A 7,831-nucleotide genomic window follows, 5' to 3' on the forward strand; every position below is an offset into this window, starting at 1 on the left:
CTCTACTTATTGCTTCATTATTGCTAGCAATTTTTGCCACAAGCTGGCAGATTAAGAGAGAGAATTTTCTTTTTTGTCTCTAGTGAGTAGTATCTAATGCAAATGCATCTTACTAATTAATTGTCCATGATCACTCTTCTAGATAGCCAGGCCCTTTTCATAGAATCATAGAAGCATAGAATCATAGAAACATAGAATCATAAAATCATAGAATCATAGAATATTTCGGGTTGGAAAAGACCTTTAAGGTCATAAATTCCAACCATTAACCCAGAACTGCTAACTCCACTGCCAGACCACACCCCTAAGTATCACATTTACACGCCTTTTAAATATCTCAGTGTATGGTGACTCCACTACTGCCCTGGACAGCCTGCTTCAACCCCTGACTACCCTTTGGCTAGAGAAATTTTCCCTAATATCCAGTCTAAACCTCCCCTGAAACAACTTGAGGTCATTTTCTCTCACTCTACCCCTTGTTACCTTGTACCTCCCCTCACTTCAACCTCCTATCAGGAAGTTGTAGAGAGCAAGGTCACCCCTCTTTATGTGCCATCCCATCTTTACTAGGAGGTGGGTTTTTTTCTGCAGCAATTCCCTTTTGAAGCAATAAACATGAAATAGGTATAATGAATGTTAGTATATCCAGTGATTATTTTCCATTAACAAACACTTAAAGGTTTCCATTAGCAAATTCAGAACCCATTTAATGTGACCTATAGTTGTAATTTTTTTTTTAATCACCTCCTCATCTGATACAAGTCAAATACCACACCAAAGTCTACATGTATTACGCATACAGAGCTACCTTTATCAACCAAATTTGTGGTCTTATCAAATAATGAAATCTAAGCTTTTTGACAAAACCCATTTTCCATGAAACCGCATTGACTGGAGTGAATTACAGACCTTCTTTCTGATTCTTTATTAATGGGAAATCATATTGACTTTTCCATTATATTGTCTGAGTTTGATGCCTGGGTAACTGACCTATAATTACTAAGACTTTTCAGCTCATCCTTTATGAATATAAGTTCTACCGTAACATATTTTCAGAACTATAGGTTTACCTAGAATTTTTTTTTTTTCTTAAAAGTGACTATTTATTTATTCATTATTTATTTCAGTCATCCACTCAAATGTCCCAGGATGCAATTTATCTTAGTATGTGGAGTTTATGCTTTTATTTCAGGTACATTATGAAGCTGGTAATCAGCCTCATGTGATGCAAGCATGTCATTCTCTGCAGTGATGCTGTTGGACAAACTAGTGCTGATTTTGTCATTTCTTTGTAGTTGTTGTATTTATTTCATGGTTTTACCTTCTGTTTCCCACCATCACTGAATCAAGATGGTCATGCTCTGAGTGCTATCCTTTGTTTTCATAATGAACTTTATATTTCCTAAATATAATTTTAATTAATACTTTTCTTTCTATACCTTTTCGTATCATCAATTTCATATGGAACCTTCATGTTTCTTTTTTGTGTATGTTCATTTAATTGTAAATAACATAATAATGACAAGTTTTGGTTGTCCAGTGGAATATTCTAATTTCCGGATATTTTTGCCAAGTCTTGCAAATGCTAAACAAGGAACTGATATTTTTGTGATCAGCTTGGGACCACAATTTTTTATTTTCTTCATTGGTCTGTGGTACTTCTTCAAGAGGAGAAAACCTATTTGTAGGAGTAATCAGGAAGTAATAATAAACAACCTGATGATATCAGACCTAGTAAGGACATGTGATGAGATTTGCGAGTGTTTTGCCCCTTTCTACATAATTTCAATCAGGGAATTTGTTCAAATTGTGATGAGGGAATACAGATGTAAAACTCTAATACATTAGATCGCATCTAAACTCAGAAAGTATAAATGCACAGTTCATCTCTGAAAGCTCTTGTAATTGTCTCCTCCTTTTCTTGAGAGAAGAATGATTTATCTCACGTTTGTTAAATGGAAAGACTGTGTAAGTATGCAGTTACTATAACAACAACTACATCATAATTTCAAACCCTGATTTTCCCTGAGTAGGGTGCTTACTAGCCATTTTTTGTTACAGTAGACTGGAGATTATTGATGTATTTTCAAAAGCCTGGAATGTGTAACTATTACCAGACCATGCATGAGGCTATGCAAGGACACAGTTCCAACATGTGAAAGAAAACAAATAAGACTCTTTCTCGGCTCTCCTTCACTGTTTCCCGCAAAGAGATCTTCCTACCTCACCATGTGCCCTTTTTAAAGCCATGGATCCCTTGCCATGTCAGAATCCATTAACAAAAATGTCTTTCCACTGTATTTGGTAGCTGGTTTGTTACACTTGCATACCACTTGCTCTGCTTTTGTGCATGGACTACTCACAAGCTCTCAGTGCTTCAACACCTGCACAGCTGGGCTGTAGGGTTTTGTTTTACTCAGGTCATCCTGATTTCACCCTTCTCCTGGCTGCATGTTGTCATCTTCATGATTCTGCTGTCTCCATTTTTCCCTCTCAGACCAACTTTCCAAGGTCTTTCATGGACCTGCTTTTCCATAATTGTAAGATAAAGAAGAGCTGACTGGTGCAGAGGGAAGGAATTTGTTCTGGCAGGGAGAAGACTTCAGACAAAGGAGGTTATCACAATTCACCACAAAATATCCTGCCTCAGGCACTTGCAGAGTAGCAGCTCTGGTCTTTTCCAGTGTGAGCCTGTTCTAAATGCATCCTACATTTGTGGATGACAGATCAGGTTCAGCTTCTGTATCTGATACATGAAGTGCCCCATGTGCAGGAGGCAAGGCTTCTTGTGAGATATCCTAAGGTAGGAATGATATCTAAACATGGGAACAATTAGTTCTTCATTTTATCATCTCATCTAGACAATGTTTTTTGGAAGCTTTTATTTTTTGAGGATTTGTGTTAAGCTGTTGGGTTTTATGAGTACAGGGAGAAAAATTTAGTCTTATTATTTCCAAAAAAGTCTTGGATCAGCAGGGTAGTAGATACAGTAACTGAGATACTCTAAAGAGCAATGGTCTTCACTCTAGATCCAAGTACACTGAGCAAAGAAAAGAATGTGCCCTGCAAAATTCTGTTTTCACTCAATCTGTCATCCACACTGAAATGCCATTCCCAGGGTCCAACCTTGCTTCTCACTTCCTTGTATTTATCCTCCCCCACACACCACGATGCTCCTTCCCCTCTGACACAGTGTTTGTCACTTCACAGTCCACCCTCTCATTTTCTGCTGTTTGGTCTCCCACCCTTTTCTCAGGAGTTATATGAATTGATTTTTGTGTTTTAATACTCCAATTGTGCCGTTTTCCTGGTGTGCTCAGATTACAGTCCCCCAAAATAGGAGTCCTCTTCCTCCGACCCAGGTGAATTTGCAGTGTGTCACAAACAAGCCTTTCAAGACCCAAACATGACCTGCCTTCAGCTAAGCACTGAAGGCTGAGAGGTAACACATAAACCTTCTCCAGTCTGACTTGGAAAGAAACTCATGCCCTCAGAAAGTCTTTACCTACACACTCTTTGTGTACAACCCAACTCCTTATTTTTAGTTTTATTTCCCCCCAAAGGATAGGAAATGCACACATCAGATGTAATAATAATATTCAACAGTAATAATGAGGATAACTATTTGAAGTATGAATCATGAGCAGTATAACAATTTGAAGTGTGAGTCAGATCTGGGCAAAGAGAATTAACTTGTCAACTCTTCTAGACTTTCAAGCAGAGGATAAAATCTTGGACTCTGGAGTATTATCCATGTGTGTGTTTCCCCTTTCTACAACAATTCAAACAATAATTTTGATTTTGATGTATTTAATGGAAAAAAAAGTTCTCAGTTTCCACTGTAGTTAAAGGTTAAGATTACATATACCTAAGATCACTAGTCATGTGATGACCACAATTTTTGGAGGCAGGAATTATTTCAGCAGAGGTGAAAAGCAGAAAAACTACCTGTCATTTTTAAAAATTCTGAAGTCGTTACAATATGGATTAGATCACTTACCAAATCTCACATGGTGTTCTAATGTTGCAGAGTGGCTGCAATCAGCATGGTGAACTTCCCCCTAATAATTGATATCAGGCTGCAATAAATGAAGAATTGTTCAACTTTTATTGGAATTATAGTCTCTTACATATAAATCTCATAGTATCTTATATATAGATATGTAAGGTTCCTCAACTCTGTCAGTTGAAACGGATAAGATTCTTCCCCACAATCCTTTCCACTGGTGTTGCCGCTGTTTCTGGTGTCCTTGCTCATTAACTGTGTCAATACCAGGAAAAAAAAAGAAATGAACCAAGGACTTTATGGAGGGACACAGATTGCATTCATGTGTCTAAGCGCCCTATCCAGCTGCCCTATCCCCAAACAGAAAATCTTCATCCAGATAATGGTTGAGAAAAATCCCTGTCCCTTCCTATTTTGCAAACTGTTTGAACACTGGCTATAAAAGCACTAACTGGAACAGATTAAAACCATGCTGGTGTAGTGATTATTTTTAGCTTATATCCCTGAAGCATAAACACAGAGATTTTCACTGGTAGATCCAAGGGTACAGCACCATTAATTTGGAAAACATGGCATTAAAGTGATTTTGCTGCAAAAAATTAGTAGGTGTCTCATCTGTCAGTCAAGTCTCAGTCAGGGTCAATGACCTTACTTGCTATCAGTGGGGCTTCATGGGTTTTAAAGATGTTTAGGATTTTCAAATAATGTTAGCAAGACATGGGTGAACCCTTCATCCCCCTTCATCCTACTATTAACATGTTTAATCATGCAGTTTATACATTTAAATAGCCTTTATCTTAAAATAAGGGTAATTTTCTTTCTCCCTGCTTAATTTGAGCATCCTTGAAAGGTAGTTTAAAAAGTTGTTTAAATACCTTCAGGGTTGTGGAGAGTTCATGCTTTCCAGTTTCCCTGAGCACTTGAGCTCCAGCAAATCCCATAGTTGTGGTCATTTATCCATTCTTAACCTGCTTTTACATTTCCAGGTCCTTTCATGTTGCCATGATTTGACAATAGGCAATTATTTTATTTGCTTTCCATGCATATTAACCTGCAGGCAGCAGCTTTGCATCTAATAAATGATTCTGTCAAAGAGAGACTTGGACAAAACAGACTTTTCTGGCAATATTCATTGCCTACAAAAAAGAATTACACAACAGACATTTATTCCAGATCTAACTGCCTATTCATAGAGTTCAACAGACTGTCAGATTAACTGTAATGCTGCCTTCTGGTGACTTTGAATAATACAACACTGTGTGCCCTCACAGAATCTTTGTTTTTCTTTAAATGGCTAAAAAGTAGTGTCTATGTTCAGGTTTTGGAAGTCCAGGGTTGCAGGATTGGACCCTGTTATAAGAATTTGAGGTTTCTCCCTACTTAAATCTATTTTAATTGGCAATAAAGTATGAAGCTGCAAGGGCTTTATTAGTACCTAAAACACATCAATGAAATTTCCCCAGGTAGAGTTCTGTTTTGTCTGTGATGGTGAGTGATAAGTAGTCTCACCACCTTTATAAGAAGATGTTTTGCCAATGAGTCCTAGTAGCTGGGCAAAGTCTGGTTTGTTTTTTAGAGATATTGCCAGACTGAATCACCTCACTTGTAACAGCAATTTTGACACAGGTGGGCTGTCCACCTTCATTTAACCAGGAAAAAGGACTTAGACTCTTCATCTATAGGTCTAATAAATGACCCACGAGCTTTTTAACTCTGCTTTCCCCCCTAACACAGAGTAGAGGGAGAGAGTGAACAGCTGGATGAGCAGTGGTGTTAAGATATAGGAGCTAGAAGCAGAATTATTGCCATTCTTTGATACAGAGATGTAAATTTAGTAAATTCGGTTTAGATTTAAGTTGCTCTAAGTAAACTTTGAGATTCGCTGAAACTCACATTCCCTGATTATTCAAGTGAAAAAACAAGGAAAGAAGTACTTTGTTTAAAGGTACACATAGCTGTACACCATATACACACTTGAATATTATATGTGCACTTTATATATGATGATTTTTAAGGGCAAGAGAATTTACCTCACGATTTTTAGACAGAAGAGAATCTTAACTCTGCCATTAAGTGATTTAAAATAAAAGGTAACAGTCTACACAGGCAAAGGAAATGCCACACAACACTTTATTGAATCATGGAATCATAAAATCGAAGAATTGTTATAGTTGGAACCTTTAACCCAGCAGCAGCACCATGTTCAACACTAAACCATGTCATCAGGTGCCATATCCACATGTGTTTTGAACACTTCCAGGGTTGGTGGTTCCACCATTGCCCTGGTAGTCTGCTCCAATGTTTTACAACCCTTTCTATTTAGAAATTTTTCCTAATATCTGATCTAAACATCCCCTGGTACAACCTGAGGCCGTTTCCTCTAATCCTGTCCTTGTTCCCTGGCAGCAGAGTCCAATCTGCCCTGGCTCCCCCCTCCTGTCAGGGAGTTGCAGAGAGTGAGAAGGTCCCCCCTGAGTCTCCTTTTCCCCAGGTTGAGCCCACTCAGCTCCCTCAGCTGCTCCTGCTGCTCCAGACCCTTCCCCAGCTCCATTCCCTTCCCTGGACCAGCACCTCAAGGTGTTTCCTGTACAGAATAAGACGAAAGAAAAAAAGCAGCCAAGTGACAACAAATCCAACCAACCCAACTGTTCCCTGATCTGTTCCACTGTGAGCAACTTGCCCCTCAGCTTCTAAAGATTACATTCCATATAATTTGTCAAGTGGTGTTTTCTTCTTCATTTGGAAGGCAGAGAAAGCCCATGCGAAGCCCTACACACCACACAGTCCCTCAGAGTAAGTGGTTAACAGTGCAGGGGAAATCTTCAGTGCATAATAAAAATGGGAATATGTTATTAGTTTGATAGGGTACAAGTTTCAGGAGAAAACAAACAACTGGCTTGAAGTTCCTATAGGCTCTAAATGAGGTTTAATTTTTAAGTAAAGCTATGTCTTGTTTATCAGTTGAAACATGTCTTATCAACCTGTACATTCAGATTAACTTAAACAATTTGTGAATTCAAGACAGTTTCAGCTAATAGCCTGAATCAGAGAGAGACAAAAAAAAAAAAAAAAGAAATAGAATAGTTCCTTACTGCTGTTTCCCAGTAGAAGCACAGTAATCTTTTTCAACCTAAAATACCGTATAATTACTAAAGCAACTAAGAATAAGAAAATTCTCAAATACTTCTAGGGCAGTTTTCCTATTAATTTCCCTATGATTTATACTATTGTTTATTGGCTTTTTACACTTGCATTCTCTTTCTAACTGAGGACTGGGGTAAAACTGGCATTTGATTGCATAATTTTTTTTCTGGATCTTTTGTTTCCTTTCACATTATCAGTGTGAACATATATAGAGTAACACAAATGCCATTTTAGTCTTACCTAATGCAAAATTGACACAATTTTCTGGTTTGAATCCTAATGTACTTTTTATTTTCACCTAGTGCTCAATCAGAAGTAAAAATATTTAGTTCAATTAAAAGTCAGCCATCTCATCTTTTCTTCTGGAATTAAATTGTTGGGAACATTTATTCCAGTGGTGTAAATCAACACTGTCTTATTGATATCAGTGGAGTTCTACTGATTTCAATAGAATAGCGCTGATTAACTGCAAGGAAGACTCCAGCCTTTGGTTCCCAAATCCAAGAGTGATAAATTTTTATAGGAAAAGACAGTTTCCCTGCCTGCTGCAGATATGGAGTCTTATACATACATAAAACATAAAAACACACACCAGTGTGCCAACAGGTTTTTAATTATTTATCACACTCAGAACACAGTGTGATAACATTCCTGAAGTTGCTTTTTTGTTTGTTATAGCGG

This window comes from Manacus vitellinus, unplaced genomic scaffold (genome assembly GCF_001715985.3).
Source record: "Manacus vitellinus isolate BGI_N305 unplaced genomic scaffold, ASM171598v3 scaffold_42_pilon, whole genome shotgun sequence".
In the NCBI taxonomy this organism is placed as follows: Eukaryota; Metazoa; Chordata; class Aves; order Passeriformes; family Pipridae; genus Manacus; species Manacus vitellinus.